At 39.9% G+C, this 26,196-nt stretch overlaps 1 long non-coding RNA gene across 1 annotated transcript; it reads left to right on the top strand.

Moving 5' to 3' along the window:
- Positions 1–3,522: 3,522 nt before the first annotated feature.
- On the top strand, positions 3,523–4,333 carry LOC119765685. Its single transcript, XR_005276902.1, has 2 exons — positions 3,523–3,909; positions 3,971–4,333. It is a non-coding gene; the product is annotated as an uncharacterized LOC119765685 (long non-coding RNA).
- The last annotated feature ends 21,863 nt before the right edge of the window (positions 4,334–26,196 follow it).

Genomic DNA, 26,196 nt, shown 5'->3' with positions numbered 1-26,196 from the left:
AATTTTCACCTTTCACATCCTCTCACTTCATAATCAACAACACAAACTCAACAAATCGACCGCTCTCGTTCGAATCCTGACTTCAAATGACAGACGTAAACAAACCCAAGTTTATCTTTTAAATATTCAACCAATTGTTAATTATATTCAACCAACAAAATTTTTGATTTTCCTAAAACCAGAGCTAACAGTCAAGCACGTTTATAAGAGTTCGGGAAATCTGTTAGCTTTTTGCCTTTAGCTTTTTCAACAAACAGGTTATTAAATTAATACTGAATTTTGGTTAATTTAACTGAAAATTGGCAGTGACAAGTACGTTTTTGTTAAAATTTACGAAAGTAAAATCAGCAATTTTAATTGTTAAAATTTCTGGGCACAGTCTCTCCGTGTACTCTTTATCAAAATATAAAGTAAGCTATTTACAGTGGCATAACTTTATATCCCCTTTTTAACTTTATATCCCCTTGTAGAGTGGAATTAAAGCGTAATGTACAGAAAAACAACAAAATACTACATTACCGACACTTGGGTGACGGTGTCAAAAAGCTTTCTACATTCTACAGGGGTAAATAACACGGGAATACCATATTTTGGTATTACTTGGTATAATAACAAATACCAAAATGTGCCCTTGGTTGCCCAGTAATAGATGGTATAATACCATGAAATCATACCAAAAAACTGTATGGGGAAGACCAAAGCAATACCAAAACGTGCCATTCCAAGGGCAAATGAATACCAGACAAATTACAACTTTCCGGGTAAATAAAAATCTTTTTGGACAAAAACAAATGAGAATTTTCTATAGAATTACAACGGGAATTCAATTTGGCTAATGGGATTTCAATGAGATATGGGTAGAATTTTGATGCTATATTTAAATTCTTCGAACAGTCTTGCTTGGAGAGCCAAAAATATCAGGTAAAGAAAACTAGAGGAATACTGGTATCGAACTCATGACAGGTAATGTGCAGACACCATTTTAGCTACCCGTTTACCAACTGAGCTATCAACGCTTGTTGAAAACGAGCTGCTGCTGCATCAACATGTTTTAGCTGCAGGCAAAAATATCAGGAAATTCAACGAAAGAGAAACAAACTAAACCAGAACGAGAAAGGCTATAGCCCAGGCAGCGTGGCATTTTTCGTGAGATTTTTGAGGATGCATGATTCCAACTGAATAGGATTCAACACAAATTCAATATTAAAAGGATTTTAGAACGAACTTCGAATACCACATGCATACCAACGTTTTGGTATTGAAAGAGTTATTTCATCAAATTAACAAAGATTGACATTACTTTTTTTTGAGTTTATCAATTATGACGCAAAAGGCACACAATGTTAAATAAAATCCATTCTAAAATTTAATTTTTTTTCACGTTAAACCTATTGTTGTCGTAAAGTTAATCGTCTAAATATATAAATGTTTTTCTTATCAATTTCAAATGTATCAGCATACTTTTAAGAATGTTAAACATCATTTAAAATAGATTTTTTATGAATCACCTTTATTTTATAATATTTTTATTTAAAATACCTTTACAATATAAAATAATGTCATGGCGTATCATGGCGTACGTCAGCGCACTGAATGAAAACCTCGAAAAGTTCAAGCAAACTGACGCGATCTACTTCGACTTCGCCAAAGCGTTCGACAAGGTACCCCACACGCTTATTATCGCTAAGTTAGACCGGCTGGGTTCCCAAGGTGGCTGACAGCATGGATCCGTTCGTACCTTTCGGGGCGGTTTGGCTACGTCCGTCTCGGTGGCGTCCAATCGAGGAATTTCCCGATTCCATCTGGAGTCCCCCAAGGAAGCCATCTGGGACCGCTGATCTACATTCTCTTCGTCAACGACATCTGCCAAAGGTTTATAAAGATCACCAAATGACTCTTTTAGACAAAAATAAAATAGTTGGCTTTAATTTGGAGTAGATTTGCGTTTTTAAGTATGTAAGTAAGTAACAATATGTCAAAATTCGATATTTTTCTAACATTTGCTCAAGAACAAAACAATACCAAAATTTGGTATAATACCAGAGATTGGTATTAACTTACACTTAAGACATTTTTTCAAGGGCTCGCGAAAACCAACATTTGGTATTGATACCATTTTGAATGGTATTATTTTGCATTTCCCTTGTTATTTACCCATGCTCGGGCTCCTCTTTCTATTAGCAGCTTTCGCTAATTTGCAAGTATCAGTTGAGGACCGGCGCGCCATCCATCTCCCCCATCTGAACAGTTGATATCCCGGAAGCTATTTGTCGAACGGATCATTCATGTGGATGTGCTTCAATTTAATGCCGCAAATCTTTCTCCACTAAATTGTAATTTGTTGTTTTATTGGCTACGATAACAAGGAGGGCTTAAAACTTTGAAAGAAGTGTCACAGCTTCGAAACATTTTTTGAAGTTGATTTAGTTTTAGTGTGAAATACCAACTTCCTGTGGCCGAATGATTACGGGTTTCGCCTCATAAGCGGAAAGTCATGGGTTTTTGGGTTATTCCTTCGCGCCTCTTCCCAAAATACTTTCCTCGTGTCTTCGCATGTAAATAATGCCCAGCCGATCGGTATTGCACTGCAGTCCAGTCACATTGTCCAGATCAGAGCAAAGGTAACACCGCAAAAAGACAATTGTATTTACAAGACCACGCGCGGCAAATAATAGCTGCTGGGAAGAGCTTGAAAAATGACGAGAAAAAATTGTCACCGCGGTTCTAGCGATACAATTCCTTCAGTGGCTTCAAGATGGCAACAACCGGCACATGCTGATTCCTTTTGGTGCTGAAATTGGTTAAATTGAATTTAATACAGAATATTTTATAGCGATGATCAAATTTCTTCGAAAATGATCAACGGCTTCACATACAGAAAAAAATGGTGAAATAAAAAGCTGCTATTAATGCTTTGAAACATTTTTATGCCAAATGCTTCAAAGCTCTAAATGGCTGATCTATATGTTATTAGGCTGGTACAAATATTTTTAAAAGTTTTTGTCACCCCCTTCAAAACTGGTCCGAAAAATCAGGGGGCAAAAAAAATATTTTTACAATAAACTTCAAAATTTCAATGAAAATTCAAGTGCAACCAACTGAAATCAAATTAAAATACATTCTCCTGCGTTTAAAATCATTTTTAGCATGTTTGGGTTTATTAAAAAATCTTAAGATTTTTAGAAAATTTTCGATGCAAAATCTTTTTTTCGATACAATTTTTGTTTTTGTCAGATCTTAGATTTTTTGAAAACGAATGATTGCAAAACAACTGAACTAGTGTAAAATGCATTTTAAAACACTTTTTTCATTTAAATGTGAAGACTATGGCTTGTTATTTAAATTTTTATATTTTTTTATTTTTTTGCCCCCCCCCCCTTGACCTCGGCCAGGGCCGAGGGACAAAAACTTTTTTAAATATTTGCATCGGCCTTATAGAGTACGCAATAATTTTTCATGCCATGAATGTTTCAAAGCATTTTAAAAGACTATTTAAAGTATAAACGTACCGGGAATGCTTTGTTACACACTCAGAATGAAGATTCGACTTCGGCAGAAATATCTGCCGAACGTGCTCGGCAAAGTGATATTCTGCCGAAATCTCGGCAGAAAATTCATTGTTCCAATATTCTCGGTTAAATTTAACCGATAGTTCGGCAGATCTAAGCAAAATGCCGAAGTTCGTCAGTTAAATTTAACGAAAATCTCGGCATGTCCAAAATCTACCGAGTTCGGCAATTCAACTGTCAAATTTGCTAGAAAGTGCCGAGCTGTTCGGTTAGATGTTGAGGTAGCCATATTTGTTTTCGATATGAGTAGTGCTCACTGAAGTAAGTTCCGGAACTTTGGATAAATCGGGATTTATACTTGAATTTCTACAGGATTTCTGCTTGGATTTCTACTTGAAAGGTAAACATTTTTAATAACATCTGTTAGGAAAAATAATATCTAAAGGGTCTTTCATTTGCAGCTTTTACCAAGGAAATGCATGACGATGGTGCTTGGTAGAAGTATAGGATTCATTCTGGTTCAGATTGTATTAGATTATACATAAAAAGAGCAATAAATATAAAAAAGCATGCATGCATATTGTTTTAAAGCTTTAAATTAATTGCGAGAATCTCGATTTGGTTTTATTATGATAAATTCCGAGATTTTCGGTTGAATTCGTTTCAGGGATGCCGAGATTTTCGGCACAAAAAAGCTGGCTGTCAAAATTATTTTTGCCGAGACTTCGGCAGATGAATTTTCTGCCGAACTCTCTGCCGAGCGCTCAGTTGTTCTGTTTTCGGCAGAATTCTGCCGAAGTTCGGCATAAAAAACTGAGTGTGTAGAGTGAATTTAGAATTTTGATTTAATGTTTAATGCTGTATTGAATGCAGAACGGTATTTGAAAGACCTTTCCAACGCATCTAAGACATTGAAGATCTGACAACCCTATCAATAGTTATAAGCACTTAAGTGATATTTATGCACTTTTTGAAGGCCGGATCTCAGATATTTTTATGAAAACGTTGTCCGGATCTATCATGCGACCTATCTTTGGAAAGGTAATTAAAAGACCTTTTCAATGAGCATGAATTGGATTGTAGATCTGACTATAAGTGCCCTGCAATATAAAGATTTGACTATCAAATCTAGAATAATGAATAATGTGTCGAATTGATAAAACACTGAAAAACACCGCTTTTTGTGTCTTTTTCTGGATAGTACCTTTATATGTGAGGAAGGCACCAACCACCTATAGGTGGATTAAGTAACGTTTTAAAACTATTTGTTATGAAACTTTTAATGGAATTATCTTTTTATGAACCTTTTGTGGTTGAACTTGTGCCCAAGAGGTGTACACACTTTTATATATACAAAAAATCATGGTAATATTACATCTAGGAACGAGTACATCTTTTATGTTAGAAAAATATGTAATTTTACAGCTAAAATGTGTTAGTAATGAAGCAAAATTTATATTTTCAATTTAAGTAAAATTTTTGGAGAACTTTTTAGACACGTTTAATTGTTGTGCTTTAAAAAAGATAGAAAGATTCATAAAATCTGAAAAAAATACTCAAAGTTGTTCCTTTATGAGCGTCATTTGTGGGGTTTTTGGGCACAAATCGGGGTAGCGTTATTTTTAGGGGTTTGTAAATTGGAGGTGTAGAACGCCTTAAAACGGAGTTTTAGTGTAGTACTTTATGGTACTGAAATATATTTCAGATGTCGATAAAATGGTTAGGCGTGATCCATAAAGTACGCCACGCTATAAGGCGGGGGGTTGTTCGCAAGAGTGGCAAGGTGTGCCAAGAGGGAGAGGAGGGGGGAGTCTGTAAGACTGTGACGTCACGCTAGATCATTTCTTGTATACTGAAAATTAAGTCTTAGGGTAGAGTAGTCATCAATGAGACACGGGGAACAATGATAAAATGGCTCTCACAAGTCGTAGTTTCAACCAATCAGGCTCATATTTGGGGGAAAGGTGTGTCTACTGGATACACGTCTGCCATATAAGTGGCTTTGGTTATGGACGCTTCCTTGAAAAGTTATTCATAAATGTTTGATTCTGGGGTGTAAAAGTAAATTATGGACAAAAAATACTTTTTCGCTCGTAGGCTGCCATTTACACCAAAACTAATATTTCTTCAAATTTCTTTTGACGTTCCATAGGGATTAAGTTGGGCTACAATGTCCTTTCATAAGATTTGGACAAAATTTAGAATACATCCAGAATCCAGGACTGTCTCATTGTTCCCCACTCATTTCAGCCCATGGGTAACAATGAGACACTTTGATTTTTCTTCAATAAACTTTTCAAAAACGATGGAAATCTTTTAAAACATGAATTAAAAGTGATTTTTGGCATATTTATAGGGTTTAAACTTCATTTAACCAAAAATACAAAGTTATTTGGTATTAATATATGGATTTTACAAAATTTAAATACTTTTTAGTGTAACTTTTGTTATTAAAAGTTTCATGTTGGCAAAATTGCTCTAAAATGTTCAAGGCAAGTCACCTGCAATGGAACAATACAAAAACATGATGTTTTGCTAGAAAAATGTTGATTTTCGTAGAGTGTCTCATTGTTCCCCAGCTGTCTCATTGTTCCTGCCAAGTGCGTCTACAATGAGACAGTTGAATAACTCTGGTTGTAGATGTCGAATCGATCTCATATTTTGGTCAATGATAGAACACATTAAAAGAAAGATAATGCAACAAAAAGCTCATTAAGACATGCTGATGAAAAAATTAGAAAATTCGTTGAAAGTTGAAAACCAAAAGTGTCTCATTGATGACTATCCTACCCTGAACATTTTAAAAATGTAATCTTTGATAAACTTAACTCATATTTTTTCCAATCAAAACCAATCCGCGGATGTGGAGATGAGCGAGATTGAAGGAAAACCTTATATATTTTTGACCCATCTAGAGATCATTACCGATCATATAGCCCAATCATCAACTCGAATTTTGCCTGATAGCATGTGACCGAGTCGAAAGTAGCATTTGAAGCTCTTCTCTGTTTATTGTTGCAGGGTTCTTTAACGCTCAGACTCAGTCGCCAACAGATCGTCCGAGAGATTGGATGTGATGGGTTTTGGGGAGGTTTTAGGACTTGACAAAGCTGGCTAATTTTGACGTGACATACTTTATGGACGTCTTACTGATTTTTAACAAATTAACATAACTATGATGTTTGCTTTTTGCATTTCAAACAAATTTGCAAAAATTTCAACACTTGGAAAAATACGATATAAATGCTTTTGTTCACTACTGGAACTATATCAATTAACGGTACAATGATAGCGGCTGTGTCCCATCATCTATTATTACCGCCGTTCAACTATCTAAACCGGAACGGATGCCGGAGCCCGGGAAAAGAATTACCGTGGTGTGTTGCACCTACAACAATATGTATTTACGAATGTCCTGGTCGACGATTGGTCCAGCACGGTTGATGTTTTCGGTGGGTATGGATGCCGAAAATTCAGTTTCAAATGTATAGAAATTTAACGCTCATGCATATTCTAAATGAAAAAAGTCGAATGAGAAAAATTAAAATAAAGTAATAACGCTGATGATGTGAGTACACATAAAAGCGGGCGCACACTCACATCACGTTTGTGTAGAGATAGATTTTTAATTTTAAATAATAAAAAAAGTGTGTACACGAGAGGGCACATACAAAAATATTGCACCCCAAACTACCCCCCCTTTGATTTTTTTATGCTTGATATTAAAAATTCCCCTGAAATCCCCCCATTTCAAACCATGTTGATGTATTTATTCGGGCATATATGTAGCGGAATCTTAATTTATGTACAAATTTTGTTTTAATATTCATACAAATGAAATTACACACACGTTGTCATTAGATTCTTCCCAGGGTGCCCGCGAAGTAAAAAAGCACTTGTCGTTAACCCAACACAAACTGACTGAAGCATCCTTAGAAGGTGAAGTATGGCCGTATGTCGATCCTGTCAGGGAAATTAGACTCGAACCGAGCAGCATATGTATAAATCATTATAATAACTTTCATTACCCACCTCCTTCACTAGTTTTTTTTAATGTTAATAATTTGAAAAAAAAAGAGTGATATATATGTAATAGACTTTTTTGGTGATGCGCAAAAATGTGTTTTTTCGTTTCCCCGCAGCATGCTTTATTTTTCGTCATTTTTCGCTGCCTCATATTATTATTTATATATTATATAAAAAATTTCCATTTCCTCTCCCCACCACTTGAATACCACCCCCACCTACTCCCCCCTTCCCCACAACATTTCGCGTCACTTTATGCTCCATTCGCGCGCCACCCTGTAATACATTATTACACTGTACACGAATAGCTCTTCACTCTTTATGGAGGTAGTTAGATTTTTTATGTTTATTTTATTACATTTTAGAGGGTAGTTTTTATGCAGACTTTTTTTTTTCGCTTGCCACATGAAAATGTATTTGTCGTACATACATTATAGTCCGCGCAGGCAGCGTTCGGAAATTATATACATACACGCGCCGCGGCGCGGTACTTTTTTCGGGCACGACGAGCACATAAAAAAGGCATCTCCAGGCCTCTCCAGCATCCAGCATCACCCCCCTCGGAAAAACACACAGCGAAAAATCGCTAACGTTAGAATGGTTTTGGCTTAGAATCAAGAGCACAATTAAACAGCGAGGAAAAAGTCTGATATAACCGAGTTAGCTAGGATATTTGAATACACACTTACACACGCTCATATAAGGATGGATGCTGTGCGCATTCAGATGGGTGTGGGTTGTTTTAAGAGCAAAACGAACATTTACCATTCAAATTTTGTGCTCATGTGTGCTTGCCAAAATTTTGATAATGTTTCCAGAGAGGATTTATTTTATTTAACGATTAAGTTTTTTTAACTCGAAAACTGAATTTTAGCATTGGCTCAATTATGAAAATATGGAGTATCAATCCTTTTAAGCTAACAAAAAACCAACCAGGCTAGAGTTCCTTTTTCATAGATTTTTTTTTTCTAAAATTGCTGCACCCAAAATTTAGAGTCGCTAGAATCGTTCCCTCAAAATTGATTGAGGGCTCGGTGTCAAAATCGAAAGAATAATGCTACCCACTCACACCATCATAACAAATGTGTTCATTCGTCAATTGAAACCGTTAATCTCCAGTACGTGTCATACATTGACATCTGACCACTTCTGAGTTACCAAGCTGTAGTGGCCGAGGCAGTTAAATCATTGGGTTAGTCTGTCAAAGGTCTCTGGTTCGATTCCCGGAGTCGACTGTCGGTTCTGTGACTGTGGAACTGAAATATCAAAACATTTATTATGTGACTACAGCGCACTATCTACAAAACGAAGGTAGAGTCTCAACAAGTCATTTTAAGCCCTAAAGAGATGTGGCAAAAAAACCCCAGTAAGGTTGTTGATTTCATTCTAGGAATCATACCTGATTGGGGCATACTGAAAAGTCTGGCAAAGACCGCTACTCTAAATGATAATGTTTTGAAATCTTTGATAATATGGGTATACTGCAATTGATCAAAGTCATTTTCACAATGTTCTCAAACCAAACAAAAATATCATCTATAGACCTATAGGTGTATTTTAAGACATCCGGGAACTGAAACAGTCATTGCCACAAAAGGGAAAGACACCATCTTGTTAAGTTTGTTGAGTTTGACGAAACGTCATTATTAATGATCGTACATTTATAAAATTAGGCTCTGCAGAGTATTTTTCGATACAAGTGCTAAATATTTACACCTTTCGATACTATATTGGGATTTGACACTTATCTTGATGGAAATAAATATTTAAGCGGGAAAACAAACGTTTTCCTAAAAAGCAAATTCAAAGGGCCTTTTCCTGAATTAAAAATAATGTTGTTATCAACATTTTGCAAAACTTGATTTCGCATGTTTTTTCCGCACTTCGTCTGTTGTTGTTTGGAGGTAGAAGATTCCTCCGACGACGATTTTCTTCCCGTTGTTGGAACGCGGAAGCGGAAGAAGACAAGTGACGACGGAGCCGACGTTGGAAATGGCAACGAGGAACAGCTTCTCAACAACAACAAGTTTAGCCCGCTGGTGGCGAACAACCCAAGTGACAATTTAGGCTATATCAAAGCTGTCACAACCGCTGTAAAACCTATCAGTCAAAACCAACAAGTCGTAACAGCCTTCCTAGAACCCCGATAAACCTCACCTAAAACCCAAAAGGACCTCCGCCGAAGGTTGTCACGGCCTATTTATAAAACCTACATAGGAGTTCAAGGCTTTACAACTGAATCCTAACAACATCCTCAAAGCCTTGATAAAACCTTTGTTAAAACCTAGTCAGGAGTTAAGGAAAAATGACATTTCATTCGTCTTCAAACGTCTTATGCCAAATAGGGGAAATATACCAATTTTAATCACTCTAAGCCGTTCGACCAATTCTCATCACTTTTGCCGTTTTCCGATATTAAATCAACATTTTCAGATGTATCAACAATGGAGAGTTGCTTGCTCACTTTTATTTGAGCTATTTATTACTTTGGAACAGTCAAAAACACTTTATGAAGGCTGTAATTTATGATCAGATAATAGAAATACGCTGAAAAAGGGTAAAGTTCCCCTAGGTTTTATTCTGGCAAAAAAAGTTTTGTCTTGCCAAATGATAAAATGCACCCAAAGGAAAATATATCGCAAAATTTGCAACAGTGGATTTGCTGCAGAAAATGTCACATTTTATAACTTTTTTTGCAGCAAGCTCGTAGATCATTTTTGCCCGCGTGTAAACATTTCAGCGATCTGCAGTTCTCACCAACACATATAATAGGGACGTGGCGTTACATCGTGCTGCCATCTGGTTTTTTGAAGTGTTAGAGTGGAAAAGTGCTCAGTCATCGTCTAAAAATAGACGGCGTCCTATCTCGCCCAGCAAAATGAAGTCGATAAAGTAGTCGGTTTCGATGGAGAAAAAGTGGAAAACGTGGTCTAAAAATAGCGACGCCATCCCCCTATGCTGACCCGTCCCCAAGCAACACTCAAAAGAGAAGAATATGTTGGTGCTCTTTCACTCACTTTTCACCAGTGTTGCGATTTTGAGCGCTCATCCGCTCATGAGCGAGCATTTTTCGCTCATTCGTGAGGAGGAGCGCGACGCGAGCTATCTCACGTTTGCTCGTGCTCGTGTTTGCTCATTTATTTTATGAGCGAAAATGCTCATTGCTCGCGCTCGCACTCATTTTTGCTCATTGAGCAAAATGAGCGGTATTTTTTACCTGTAACTGGTAAACGATAATAACTTTTTTTTCAGCAGAGCTTCGAGGTTGTTTTTTTTAATGGAGACTTGAATAGGCTTATCTTAATAATATTGGATGAAGTTATTTGTATTTTTTTTTGTTTTGAAACTTGTTTTGGAGTCAGAGTTAAGGGGTAAAAGTGTTTCATTAAGATCTGTACACATAAAAAAAAACATAGAAATGTTACATCTGGGAAGTACGTCTTTTATGTTAGAAAAATGCGTAATTTTACTTCTGAAAATGTGTAATTTTGCCACTTTTCTGGTGTAATGCAAGGTAAATCGAGGTAAAATTATAACATTCAAAAGGTAATATTCAACCTTACAAAATTACAACTTCCAAATGTACACTTTTTTACTGTGTAGAAATATTTCGATTAATAAAAAAAAAAGTTGATAATATGTGATAGTGAACTATTAAATAAAGCTGAAAAGTATCTTTTAAGGAATATAAATATGTTTTCTTGGTAATTCGTTTAGTCATGTTTTAATTCCTGGGCACCTCATCTTGTTTAGTCAATTATTTATAAATTATTTTGCATAATAAATGTCAAATCTGTGTCTTAGATAATTTTCACATCAATTATCTTATTCATATGCTAGAGTCGATCCAAATAAATAAATGAGAAATGAGTTTGCTCACAAGTAAAAACATGTTTTAATATAAAAAAATCGATTACCATCCTATTTACAGCTTATTTAAGACCTAAAAATTCCGTTCCTTGACAGTTTACACTAAATTTGAAAGTGAAATAAGCTAAAAAGAGTGTCTGGGATTCTTAGCAAATTAAGACACTTTACTTGCGTGTCAGCAATTTTTCATTTATCGGGAAATTAATCAAAACTAGTTTTCTAAATTATCAAACTCTGAAAAAAATATATAGGCTGACAACATTAAAGTTTCATAAATTTACCATTACCACATCCCCCGCAATCCACCGCGATCAATTTTTGACAGTTCGACGCCAACGAATAATTTGATGAATTTACCGCGGTTAACCAAAATTAAATTACCAATGCAATTTTGATGAGTTCATGTCCCTTTTTCGCGATGAAATTATCTTCAAAAGTGGCAATCCATTTGGCCTGTGCCAGATTCATAAACAATACTAAAAATCTACCTGATTTGCTGATGAGCGCTCATTGAGCGCGAGCGCATGCGTTGAGCATGAGCGAGCACGAGCTACCTGTTAAGTCCTCATGCTCATGAATGAGCGAGCACGGATTCTGGCTCGCTCGCTCATTCGCAACCCTGCTTTTCACCAAGCGTCCATGGCGCGGTGATTGTGATGCATGGCGGCATGAAAGTATATCAGAATCTGCATGAAATCTGTCCTCATGCATTTTTTGCGATATAGGAGTATGACATTTTTGCCCGTTACCGACAATTATCGACATTACCGATGACTTTTTGGTTTAATTTCACAAAAAAAAACACTAAGCAGAACGAGGATTGAACCACCAACTTCTTGGATATTGATCCGACACGCTACCACCGCGCCATGGACGCTGAGTGAAAGAGCACCAACATATGCTTCTCTTTGGAGTGTTGCTCGGGGACAGGCCAGCATTATATGTGTTGGTGAGAACTGCAGATCGCTGAAATTTTTACACGCGGGCAAAAATGATCTACGGGCTTGCTGCAAAAAATGTTATAAAATATGACATTTTCTACAGCAAATCCAATGTTGCAGATTTTGAGATATATTTTTCCTTTGGGTGTACTTCCGACGTTTCGATGTATTTGACCTCACCTTCAGGGATTTTAAAACACCTATATTAATTATATCAGAAATTCAGCCTAAATGAGTGTGTACAGAACCGGATGGGGGCCGGATCACTCTGGATCGTTCCGGACAAATTAAAACCGCGGAGCGTAGAAACAAAACGAACTTTATTTGCTCTACTCGAACACAACGAACTTCTCCAACGGACACTTTATTGGGATCTAATTACAAATTACATGGAACATATATGGATGCACCGATCTGATCTATCCATCTGATCCATCCATCCATCTTCGCGCCACCGATCGCAGTAAGCTGGGAGGGTTAATTTGGTTAGAGTGGGACCACAGAGAAAATAAAATTAGAGAGAAAGAGCGCCTTCAGAACTGCCACCTAAACAGGCGAGGATAAGTACTGCGCGAAGTAGCACCAGCAGCCGCGCGTACCACAGTACATCATTAGTCGTCTCTTTTGCTTACCTCTACCACTGCCGCTCTAATAGTGTCCGTCTTATATGTAAAAACGTAACTTAATCCACCCTTAGGTGGTTGGTGCCTTCCTCTCATTCAAAGGGTAATGCTATCCAAAATAGACACGCTCGTGGGAAGGTCTTTAAATTACCTATCCAAAGATAGGTCGCATGATATATTTGGAATACGTTTTCATCTAAATATCTGAGAACTAGCCTCCAAAAAGTGTATAAATAACTCTTAAGTGCTTATAACTTTTGATAGGGTTGTCAGATTTTCAATGTTTTGGACGCGTTGGAAAGGTCTTTTGATTACCTATTCAACGACGGGTTGCTTGATAGATCCGGACAACGTTTTCATCGTGATATCTGAGATCCGGCTTCCAAAAAGTGCATAAATAACACTTAATTGCTAATAACTTTTGATAGGGTTGTCAGATCTTCAATGTATTGGTCGCGTTGGAAAGGTCTTTTAAATACTTTTCTAAAAATGTATAACATGCTGGGGTTTCTTACAAAAACCACCCTTTTTACAATCTTCCGGACTTTAGTCAAAATCGTTTTTTTAGCATAACTTTTGAAGTGCTTTACTAAACTTCATAATTTTCAATAGGGACTTATGGGACCCCAAGACGAATCGAATGAGACCAAAACGGTCCAAATCGGTTAAGCCAGTGCTGAGATAATCGAGTGCATATTTTTTGGTGCACACACACACACACACACACACACACAGACATTTGCTCAGAATTCGATTCTGAGTCGATAGGTATACATGAAGGTGGGTCTAGGAGGTCTAATTGAGAAGTTCAGTTTTCGAGTGATTTTATAGCCTTTCCTCAGTAAGGTGAGGAAGGCAAAACAGCAAGCCGAGAAAAACGCGTGTCAAATTTGTCCCGCCCATAAAGCTACGTGTTAGAATTTCACGAAAAAGTGGATTTTTTTCCGGCTTTCGAGAACAAAGTACTACATTTTATTGGTTTTTCTGATAGTTTACATGATTTTGAACCAAACTGCATCATTACCTCAAAATTGATGAAATTACATATGGGACGGACTAGCTTCGAGTGGCAGACCAATTCTTTACAGAGTGTTTTAGTCAAATTTAAATCAAAATTCTCTGTTGGGACACGCTAGTGCCCAAACACGAAGCCCGAATAGATAAGAGAGAATTTGAATTCGGTTACATTAGTATTAGCACACTATCACATTATCACAACGCTCGGCCAGCGGCCCGATCACGAGAGAATTTGGCTACCTACTTTGCGACAAGGTCAAGTTCGTGGTGATCGCCACTCACAAGTTGAGTTGAAATATAGAGTTCAAACCAGCCTCACGCGTTTTTTTGATTCTCGACTCTTCTATCGAAGAAGTGTTCGTTAGCCACCGATATTCCGCGTTTTGACGACCCCTTCGTAACATTTGGTCCTTCGATTGCCGGATGTGCGCGATTTATCACGGACAATCGCGGACATTTCTCGCTGAACTTGTCGCTGGCGTCAAAAGTGGACTTTTCGGATTGTGTGGCTCTCGAGAACCACGCCGCGTGTGTAGTGGGTGAAAAGTGAAAAAATAATATTGCGCTGACTGTACTGTCGCGGCAAACCATGCGCTGAAGAAACTTGTGCCCTATGCTCGATGAACAGTGATAAGTGCTACAAAAATTGCTGCTGATTGCCTGCCGAATTTCTTCGATCTACCGCATCAAGCACCGCGAGGTCACCGCGTGGCACGACGTGGCTTGGGCTGTATTGTGCGAGGAGGATAAAGGGCCTGGACTAGATCAAAGGTCATCGTTGCACACGTGAGTACGACATGTGTGTTGTGGTGGTTTAACTGGATTGGTCTTTGCGTGCGATCGTCAATACTGCAAATCTCGGGCTGGTTGGTAGTGTGTGCAGCGTGGTTGGAATTTCCGCATTTTTTTGGGCTTGATTGAGCACTGCTAGTCGCTTTGGGACATGGCTCCTGGATTACGTGCGTTGTTCCACCAAGAGCGGTTTTATCTGAACACACTTACCAACGCCAAGCAGTTTGTGGAGGCCTACAAAGAGGCTCAGCATAGTGGACAACTAGCGGGATGGAAGCAGCGAATCGACGGTCTTGATGACAAATTCCATGCTAACCGTCTTGCCATCGAACTATCGCTGGACGATGATACGGACAAGGCGACGAAGAAGACCGATGATGCTGCTGCGCAAGCTACAGAGGAAGCCGACAAGGATGCTTCTGAAGAAAGCAATCGACTTATACGCAAGAAATTCGAACTGGACTATGTTCTTGTGTATAGCTTTCTGGTCAACGAGATCCAGAAACAAACCATAGTCCCCCAAGCGAACGTCGACCCTGTCTCACCTGGGCGCTCGCGAGTCAAGCTTCCTGACGTCACACTTCCCATGTTTGATGGTTCGATCTTGGAATGGATCACATTTCGTGATTCATTCAAATCACTGATTCACTCTAACGTCGAGCTGTCGCCTTTCGACAAATTCATGTATTTGATAGGATCGATGACGCCGAAGGCGAGGGAGAGGATTGACAACATCGATGTTAGTGCTGCTAACTATCCTATCGCCTGGCAGGCACTGGAAGAGTTATTTGAAAACAAGAAGCTTATTTTTAAGGCGTACATGGATGCTCTCTTTGCGATCGAGCCGATGCGCAAGGAATGTTACGAGTGCCTGGCGCAGCTAGTCGACGGCTTTGAGCGTAACCTGAACATGATAAAGAAGTTGGACATCTCAACGGACGGTTGGGGTGCGGTTCTGAGTCACATGGTATGCTGTCGACTTGATCATTCTACATTGAAGCAGTGGGAGTCACACTATCGTTCCACTGAAGTTCCTGAATACAATGACCTGATGGCGTTCCTACGTGGTCAACTTTCCGTCCTGCAGTCATTGCCATCGTCGAAATCGGAGTCTCACAAACACGAACACCGATCGCTGATCCCAAAGACCACCTACGCTGTCACTAGTCCAGCGACCAGCTTGTGTCCGTTTTGTTCGCAGCCATCCCACTCGCCTTTCAAATGTGACTACTTTCAAGGCTTGTCAGTTTCGCAACGCCTTGACTTGGTGAGGACGAGGAATCTCTGCCTAAATTGCTTATCTCCAGAACACATGGTGCGTAAATGTCCCTCCGGTACATGCAGGGTCGAAGGATGTCACCGCATGCATCACACTATGCTCCACCTATCTTCAAACGAACGATCGTCCACTTCAACCAGCCCAGCAAATTCTCGCTCGAATTCGCCCCACCAGTCCTACCCACAACCTTACTCGTCATCACCGCCACCGCCTGAGTCCCAGCATCCACTAGCCACTAGCCTCGTGTCCACCAACGTTGTTGGAGCTCGGAAGATTCCTGCCACTGTGCTGCTGCAGACGGCTATCGTCAAGGTGCTAAATTCTCGATCCCAACATCAGTCGGCTCGAGCCCTCCTAGATCCAGCATCGCAATTAAACCTAATTTCTGAAGATCTAGTCCAGAAATTAAAGCTGCGCCGCTACCCGTGCCACCAGCCGATTGGTGGAGTCGGTAACTCAACCGTCATTTCGTCTCACGCTGTTCACATTGCACTGGGATCTTACACGAACACGAACTTCAGGGCTGTACAAACCTTCCACATTCTGGAGAAGATTACCCAAGATCTTCCATCTAGAATTATCGACACCTCTTCGTGGAAACTACCAACTAACGTCAACTTAGCAGACCCAAGGCTTGCTGAACCCAGATCAGTAGATCTACTTATCGGCATGGAACTCTACTTTGACCTACTGCTTGATGGATTCATCAAACTGGGATCTGAGAAGCCGATCCTTCAGAACACCGTTTTTGGTTGGGTTGCATCAGGGAAAATCCGTTCTGGCCGACCGGAAAGGGCTCCGAAGCTTGCCCATGTGTCTATCATCAGCAAAATACACAACTCGAATCATCAAGGTGGATCGCTGCCGCTGACATGCGACACCACGTAGCTATGCGTCGTGGCGAGTCCAGCAGTTACTTCGACCCAATCGGACGAGGAGGCGCTGCCCGATAATCGTCGTCATTCGTAATTAAGCTCAAAGGACTGAGCCTTCCATCGCAACGCTACGGCATTGCGCACCGGGAGGCCTACGGGCCTCCGACCCCTGTAAGTTGTTTTAATATTGAATTTGCAAAAAGCTCATGAATTTTTTGTCCCCCGGCATGTTTTTGGCTCATCGATGGCGACTCCAACCCACAACCATGAGCGCGCCCAACGCGGACGATCACCGAGCATCAACCGAGAACGCACAGAGGATCGCCCGTGACGTCACCAGGAGCAGCAATTTGTAAGGAGAGGAGAGCGGTCGATAGTCGAAGCAGAGCTGCTGTGGACAACATCAACAAAGTTGACCTTGGCCTTCTGCGACGAGGCAGAAGGGTGCGATCGCGTGTATTGGTTGAAAGCTGACCCTTTCAACGGGGCCGGCATGTTGGGACACGCTAGTGCCCAAACACGAAGCCCGAATAGATAAGAGAGAATTTGAATTCGGTTACATTAGTATTAGCACACTATCACATTATCACAACGCTCGGCCAGCGAGCCCGATCACGAGAGAGTTTGGCTACCTACTTTGCGACAAGGTCAAGTTCGTGGTGATCGCCACTCACAAGTTAAGTTGAAATATAGAGTTCAAACCAGCCTCACGCGTTTTTTTGATTCTCGACTCTTCTATCGAAGAAGTGTTCGTTAGCCACCGATATTCCGCGTTTTGACGACCCCTTCGTAACATTCTCAGTTCTCTATATTTTCAACCAAGATGGTGGACAATCACGTTCAATCAGAACAGGTTTTTTAGCGCCATATTTATGCACTGCTTATTGGCCACGTTAAAAGCTTTCGCAGGAGCTTGTGGTTTTAAGTTAGCTTTTTGCTTGCCTAATGGCACTTGACATCTAAAACACCCTTGGATTTAAAGAAGCATGCGATAAAACCGGTTGGCATGATGACATTGGGTTTTCGAGACTCTCTTAAAACTTTCATAAAACCTTATTGAAAGCCATTTGGCTTTTATTGTCACAAGGTTTTATGGCCAAGGCATAAAACCCTGTTAGAACCTTTTCATTAGCTCTTGCTTATTGGTTGCGGTGAATGCCCAAATAAAACTATTAAGCAATCAAGATGCTACCATAGAACCTTAATAAAACTAAATGGTGGCTAGTTGGTTTAAAAAAGTTACTTGGGAACAACAACAACAACAATGGTAACCCAGTTGGGAAAGGAAGCGTCCCATCGGTTCCAGTGGCCAAGAAACCACCTCCTCTGGTGGTAAAGAATATGAGCTTCGCAAGCTGAGGAGCGTAATGTTATCGTGCACAAGCAAGCCAAGTTACAAGCTGACTCCGCACGGAGAAAAAAGAGTCCCAAAAATCGTGAACAAGCGTTTATGAAAATGGGAACCACGAACAAAGTTTTCAAATTTCATGGTACGTTTTTCAAAATCGTAACATGGAATTTGAACACTTCGTGGTTCCCACATTCATGAACGCTTGCTCACGATTTTGGGAACTCTTTTTTCTCCGTGCGTTAGGAATCAAAATGCTGTTTCCCACTCAGCGCGTTCCGTTTAAATTCCGTTTAGAATTCCGCTTGAGCGAAAAAAGTTCGATTCGAATTCTAAACAGTGTTCGTTTTAGATTCTAAAACGCATTCCGTTTCAAACGCAACAACCGGTTCCGTTTGAGTTTTCGCCGCAAATCGGTTCAAGTGGAATTCAAACGGAATCGAAACGGAATGGACGGGTTAGTTTTGACAGCTGCTTCTTCTTCTTGTTTTTATTATAGTGGTTTCTTTTTTGTGTTTGTTGAATTGAAATTCAACCAGAAAAAAAAACAAACTGGATTTTGTTAAACTTTGAGATTAAATTTATTAATTATTCCGAGAATTATTCATAAAAAACACGAGTCCAACCGCCGCCAGCGATTCCACCGGAGTAGGCTTGGTTTGGTTTGTTGTTTGTACTTATGGCATGGAAACGACTCCTACACCTGGAATGACTTAACGGCCTAACAACCAAGGCCGGGACCGACATTTTACTTCCTCATCCGATGGAAGGTTGCAGCAGATGGGAATCGAACCCAGAATCATCCGCTTACAAAGCGGGCGGATGCGTACATGGATCATAAATTAACCAAGTCGGCAGGTTCAGCTGCTCGGGGCTGTTTACGGAACATTCGACACTGGAACTGCTCGTCCGAACCGTACGCCATTGGAAGACGAAAGTACAAGAAGCTTGACACTTGCTGCGAGTTGTTTCCAGGATGATAGATGGGAGGAATCAGGACCTCCGGGCGGGAGCTGATAAAGGTGAACAACGGTGCTGCCGTCGCCTTTTCCGGGATCTGCTCCGCCGTACCCTTCGACTCCTTCGTCTAGCACATGGAAGCAATGGCGAGTACAAACTCCAAGGACCGGGGTGGCTACTACGGTTGCTCCTGACATGCTACCGCCGCTTCCCATCATGCTCAGATCGGCTGCGGTAGAGGATGACGAAGGCAAGTACACGGCGGACGATTCCCGCTTGTGGCAACTGGAATAGTGCACTAACTAGGTCGGTTCCTGCTTGGGCACGTGGTCCGTCCTGGAGGATGACGACGACGCTAGAAGACTTCAAGGCTAAAGCTAGATGGCGCTTCTTCTAGAATTGACACGCGTGATGCTCGTACTTCCTACACAGGCCATCGACGTCGACGGGAACGGGACGCCACCACCGAGCTCTTCGTCTGCCTTCCGGTACTACTGCTGACACTTCCCGCACAGCAAATCTCACTTCCATTTCCGGACTCTTGCTCTATTGACTCTTAGGGAGCGTTCTTTTATTACGTAACGCGAAAAATCGGACTTATAGACCACCCCCCCCCCCCCCCCCCCTCGTAACAAAATTTCCATACAAATTTTAAAAATTTTGTATGGAGCGTAACACGGCCTCCGACCCCCCTCCCCCCCTACTGCGTTACGTAATAAAAGAACGCTCCCTTATCTATCAGAGATTTTTTCCCAGAAAACGCGGCACGTTTTAAAACAAAACAGGAATGAACAAGTTTTGGCGCATTCCTTTTTTCAACACTTTGACGTTTGACCCACGCCGTTTCGTTTCGGCGAACTCCGGCGAAATGTCATCAAGGTTCTGCCGTACACCAGCAGGTGTCGCTAATGTGCTAAAATGGCTCAACGGAATCCAAACGGAGTCCAACCGGAGATTCCGTTTAGAAAATTTCGAAGCAATTTTCGAAGCGGAATGAACCCGTCATGCGGAAAACGATTTGATTGGGTTATCTCAGAAGACCGTTTCGAAACCGCGAAACCGCGTTTGCGAACTAAGTGGATTTCTATACCCACGAGAAACGAAGCGAGTGGCAACTCCGCGTCGAGGTCAGAGGACTTCTACCGGCTTCACCTGATTCCGTCAAGAAGAATCTCAAGGTATCGCACAACCTGGATGCTGTGGAGGTGTGTGCCATCAAGAGAAAAGAAGAGTTCGCCTCATGGGTGGGAACCCCGTACATTGTTACGTTCCCCAAGGGGTACACCAACCTCAAGAAGCTGAGTGAAATCAAGCTCTTGAAAGCATTTCACATCCGGTGGGAGGCCTACTGGAACAAACGGCCGAACGTACTCAGTGCAGGAACTGCTTGCAGCTTAGTCATGGAACCAGGAACTGTCACCTCAAGGGGAGGTGCAACAGCTGTGGGGTCCAGCAGGAAGCCCAGCCGAAATGGTGTGCCAGTCTGCTCTGGAGCCCACGAAGCCACGAACCAAAGCTGCCCCAAGCGTGCGGACTGCATCCGGAGGCGCCAACAGGTGGAGTTCTGCAGTTATAACAACTTGGGGTTGCTGAGCTGTGCTTGGTAGAGCCAAATACCGTTGGGACTCTCCTTAAAAACCCATGATCGGCATGACGCTCGAAGTTACGCTAGGCCAAGAAAACATACGCGATCAACTAAAGAAAAACCTCCTTTATTTCACGCGGTTCGTCGACAGTTTGTTGGGCACTTCCTTCCTCCTCACTAGCACGTCTCCCTTCCCACTTCCTTACTTCCTAGATCCTACCTCACACGATCCTTTTTCCTATTTCCTTGTGCACCGATGATGTGCTGCGGGGCCCCGATCTGCACTGCGGTCCTCGTTGTTCCGTTCGGATGACCGTTGAGCTTCTCCTGCAGTACGCCAACGGGGGTGGCTTCTCGGTCGTCGGATGGACCCTCCGACTTTTGCTGCTGCATCTCGGACCTATCGCCTGCCGGGTTGTCCTTCCTGCGCGTGTAACGGTGCTGCAGGCTTCGACGAGGCAGCGCCTCCGTCGGGATTGTCCGGGTTTGGGACACGGAGGTTATGCAGCGGCTTGGCGACGTACCGACCAACGGGTTGACGGTTGGTGGTTTCGGGGTTGGTCTGCCGGGCCGGATATGGCACGATATCGAACACTACAGACACACTGGTTACACAGTTCCGGTATTCACGCCGGCGGAGTTCCCTCCACAACCGGGCGCATTCCCGGACGGAAAACCGACGGACTGCCCTCGACCCGCAGGAAGCAGTGGCTCCCGAGACGGTAGAGCCACGAAGGAGGAAGCTGGGGAGGTGATTTACAGTTCGGCTGAGCTGTGGGGCATTTTCTCCAAGTACATCTCCAGGTTCTAGACCTGCAAGACCCGCTTGGACCAAGTAATCCTTGTCAGTTACATGATCTCTAACGATTGTAAGGAGTTTTTTTATTATTATATATTAGTTGTTGACCGATCCTCGGTTCTTACCTGGTCACAGCACCTAAAAGGACCTATTGAAAGTAAGTTAAGAATATGTCCGGGTCCATCATCCGACACATCGTTGGTTATGTTATCAAAAGACCGTTCCAACGAGTTCAAATCATTGGAGATCTGGCAACCCTGCCTCGAGATATGGCCACTTAAGTGATATTGATGTACTTTTTGGAAGCCGGATCTCACTTAAATGTTTGTAAACTATATCCGGATCCACCATCCGATTCATCGTTGGTTAGTTTATCAAAAGACCTTTCCAACGAGCCTAAAATATTGAAGATCTGGCAACTCTGTCTCGAGATATGCCCACTTAAGTGATATTGATGTACTTTTTGGAAGCCGGATCTCACTTAAATGTATGTAAACTATGTCCGGTTCCACCATCCGACCCATCGTTGGTTAGTTATCAAAAAACTTTTCCAACGAGTTCAAAACTTTGAAGATCTGGCAACCCTGTCTCGAGATATGTACACCTAAGTGATATTGATGTACTTTTTTATTCCGGATCTAAAAAAAGAGATGAAATTTTTGTACAATTCCATCATAAAGCAAAAATTGGACAATTAGTTTATTGAACCTTTTCAAAATAACAAAAAACTCCTTAAGTGATCGTGCACACTTGTGACACGTCATACATGTTGTAGGAAAATTTGGATTTTTTTTTCTTGTTTTTCACAAATTTGTGTTGATACATATTTTTTAAAAGCAATTCCATCTATTGTTTTTGAAAATATACTGATTAACTCGGTAAAACTATTGATCTAAGCATATTTCAGTTTGTATGGGAATTCAGTGTACACACGAAAAAAAAACTCAATTCTCAAAATCGTGAATTAATTTCACGAATGCGAGAACCACGAAGAAATATATGCACGTTTATAGTGCAAATGCACCATACTCATGAATTAATTCCTTCGTGGTTCCCACATTCGTGAACTTGATTCACGATTACAAGAATAGATTTTTTTTCTGTGCACTTGTAAAATTTTTACACATAGTACAATTTCACAATCAAAACACACTTGTAACACATGTTTTTCAGATTTTTGTTTACATAATTTACTGTATCTTTTAACTGGTTTAACCAAATTAGTTGAAACTTGGAGAGTTTTTAAAGCGATAGTATACAAGTTGCTTCAAAAAGTTTGACTCCATAATTCTGTTTTGAAATTATTTACCATCAAACTTTAAAAATCGATTTTCTCGAAAGATACTGAGTCGTCGCCGTCGTGCTAACTTGTCGTACGTAAATTTTGGACCAAATTGAGTTAAGAACGTCATTGTGTGCAGCCCCACAATGCCTCCCATTTTTACCTTCATAGATCCCCAAAATTTGATTTCAATCCTGAGATATTCAATGAAACCCGAAAAAACTCTGTGCATTTTGTCACATTTCATATGGAAGAAGTTTCAATCTTGTCGTGCTATAATAACATAGCCTGAAAATTGGTGTAAGTGCGACAATTGGCCAAAGGGATTTCAGGTCAGAACGCGTTTGACGCACGTACAAGTTAGACTACCGTAAACATTTTCAATTATATTTCAAGACTCAGGCAAACAAATTCAATCAAGCTTCGGGGCAATTCCCACAATGGTCAACCAAACAAAACATATTTGTTATTGCTTACATTGCGTGGTCTCGTTTTGGTTTATTCAAGGTCAATCATTTAAAACGCATTTTTCTCGGAACGTCCAAAATCGACGTACGACAAGATAGCACGACAGCGCCGAAATGTTCGTTGTCACAAGATAGCACACAACAGACGACTTGTCTTTTTTTAACTTGGTAAATATCGATGGATAAATGTACGACTCATTCTTAAGAAACCTTCTACTATCGTCATTGGGGGTGACATTGGGTCTGGGGGGTGAGATTGGGTCAAAGTGATTTTTTACAGATTTTACCATTTCTCAGGTTCTTTTCAATAGAACTAAATTCTGTTAAAAGGGTTGTCTCGTTCCTAGAATAAATCCTGTCATTTTGGCAGCTGTCTAAAATTGAGGTACGTTTTTGTCCAAAAATGGCTTTTAAAAAAATCAAGGGCACCTTATGTGTGAGACAAACTTCAAATGCGTTTTTCTCAGCTTGCTGATTTTGCATACAGGACATTTATGCGAACATGGGTTGTTATAGAGCTGTAATTGCACGTTTAAGTGATGGTATGACAACATTATGGATGGATGGAATTGCATGATGCTCCCATATAATGAATTACAGAAATTTAAGTCAGTAATCGATCAAATAGTGTCTAATGTAAATTTAGGGTTGATTTGATTGATTGATTGATTTTTTATTCGGTAGGAAAAGCCACCAAAGCAGTAGCACCAAAAACTACATCATTTTAATACAAAATACAATTTTTAAATATCCGGTCAAACTCCATTGGTTTCCACCTGTGAAGGAGTTTGGTTGATCCTGGCAAGAGAAATCTGAAATGATATAAAAGAAAGTGCATAGATTATGGCGATAAAGCAAAATATAGAATAAAGATAATTGTGTCGGAAAACTAACATTTTAAACTGAGTTTTACAGGGGTAAAAAGAGAAAAAAAAAGATTAGAAAACAAAAAAGTCTACTATGTAACAACAAAATCAAAGGATTAAAGGATGTGTTCAAAAACAGAAGGTTCATTCAAAAAAGAGAGCAATTTGTTTTTAAATATTGATACGCTTTGACAATCACCAAATCTATTCCAAAAATAATTATATAATTGAGCCCCTTTGAAGGATATGCATCTTTCGCCGGCTAATGTTGAAATATTGGGTCGTTCTAATAAATTATGGCTTCTGGTAAAGTGTCGATGGTTAGATAATTTGAATTTAGTATTACTGTGAGTTTGTTCACGTAAACATAAATAAAAGAAGCAACATGTTTGAATTACGTAAATAGCTCTGACAGGAATGACGTTTTTGTTAATGGTGGTGGTGGCTTTTTTATAAATTATTCTTAAGATTTTATTTTGGGCTATTTGAAGTTTGTTAATCAAAATATTACAGAAGTTTCCCCAAACTGAAGTTATGTAAGATAAGTGAGAATTAAATAATGAATGAAACATTATCAAAAGTACATTAGCAGTTAATTTGTTTGTTTTTTTTTCTAGATAATTTCAATAATCTTGTTGAGTTTTTGCTCAATAAATTATTAATATGTGACGCCCAATTTAATTTATTGTCTATAATGACACCAAGATATATACATTCGTCTACTATTTTTATATCAGCACAATTAGTTCTAGTTAAAGTTAATGGATTCACCGTCGAGCGATTCGAATTTTTAGTATTGATTATGTTGGATTTATTTATGTTTAGTGTCAGCTTGCTTAATCGTAAATAGTCAGTTAAAAATCGAAGATCATTTGAAGTTTTCCATGTAGGCTGGACTGAATCTCATTTCTAATAACTGTTGTAATCTCGGATAGTTCGTGATATACTTTGTATGTTTATTTATTGTTTTATGAGGACTAATTGAATAGATGAAATAATAATATTGTGGTCACTATCTATTTTTATACTATATAGTTAAACAAAATGCAAAAAAAACATAAAAAAATGAGGATGTCATTTTCTCCCATCCTTTTTTTCTAACCTACCGAGATAATTCTTAGGTATAAAAAAGGCACCCATAAGCCAGCACCAAATATAAGATAATATTCTCCTAAAAAGCTTCAAACGCAATAAAACGGAAAGGAACGTTGCCTTCGTTGCCATTTCGCGATGTGATGTTCCGCAATAATTTGGAGAAATATTACATAATAAAACATTTTTAAAACTTCTATCCTTGTACCATGCTTACACGTAACCATATCGAGAAATAAAACTGATAAAAAATACTGCGGTAGGATGCGAGAAATAACCATGGTTACTATTTACTTCTTCCCGCCTGCTACGACTCCTTCGCGGATCCTTTCGTTTTTTTTGCCCCCCTTCTTAACTCTTCTTGTCTTGGCAAGAGAATTACGAGTTTTAGTCTTGATTTTAGTAGTTTCTTACAGTTTTATTATTTTCTCTCAATTTTCTTACCCTGCGCTGATGATAATTTTTACAAGGCAGCAGCCGTAGAAAAAATGAGAGAGTTCGAAGAGAGATTTTTTAATACATAACGAAAACTATGTACATAGGGGTGAGCACGTTTTGTTATATTGCTTGGGTGATTTTCCGCGCTTCTCATTCCAATAGAACTGTGTTATAGCATCTTTTTTGTTGGTGCTTCGTTTTATATTTCCCATCAAGTACATAGTATTAGAGGGTGCGCGAGAATTTAAAAAATAAGGGTAGTTTTTAATGTAGTTTAGAATTATAAAAATTTCAGTAACGACGGAAGTGTATGGTTGTGTTTGAGATCATCTCGTTGTATTTTAACTGCCTGTGCTGCAACGGGTTTTGCAGTTGTATTTGTTAGACGACTTATAATAGAACGGCAAGTGTATATTACTACACGGTT

The sequence above is a fragment of the Culex quinquefasciatus genome, chromosome 1 (assembly GCF_015732765.1).
Source record: "Culex quinquefasciatus strain JHB chromosome 1, VPISU_Cqui_1.0_pri_paternal, whole genome shotgun sequence".
NCBI lineage: Eukaryota > Metazoa > Arthropoda > Insecta > Diptera > Culicidae > Culex > Culex quinquefasciatus.
Note: the sequence above shows the minus strand (reverse complement) of the source record. Positions and strands in the feature narration are given on the sequence as shown.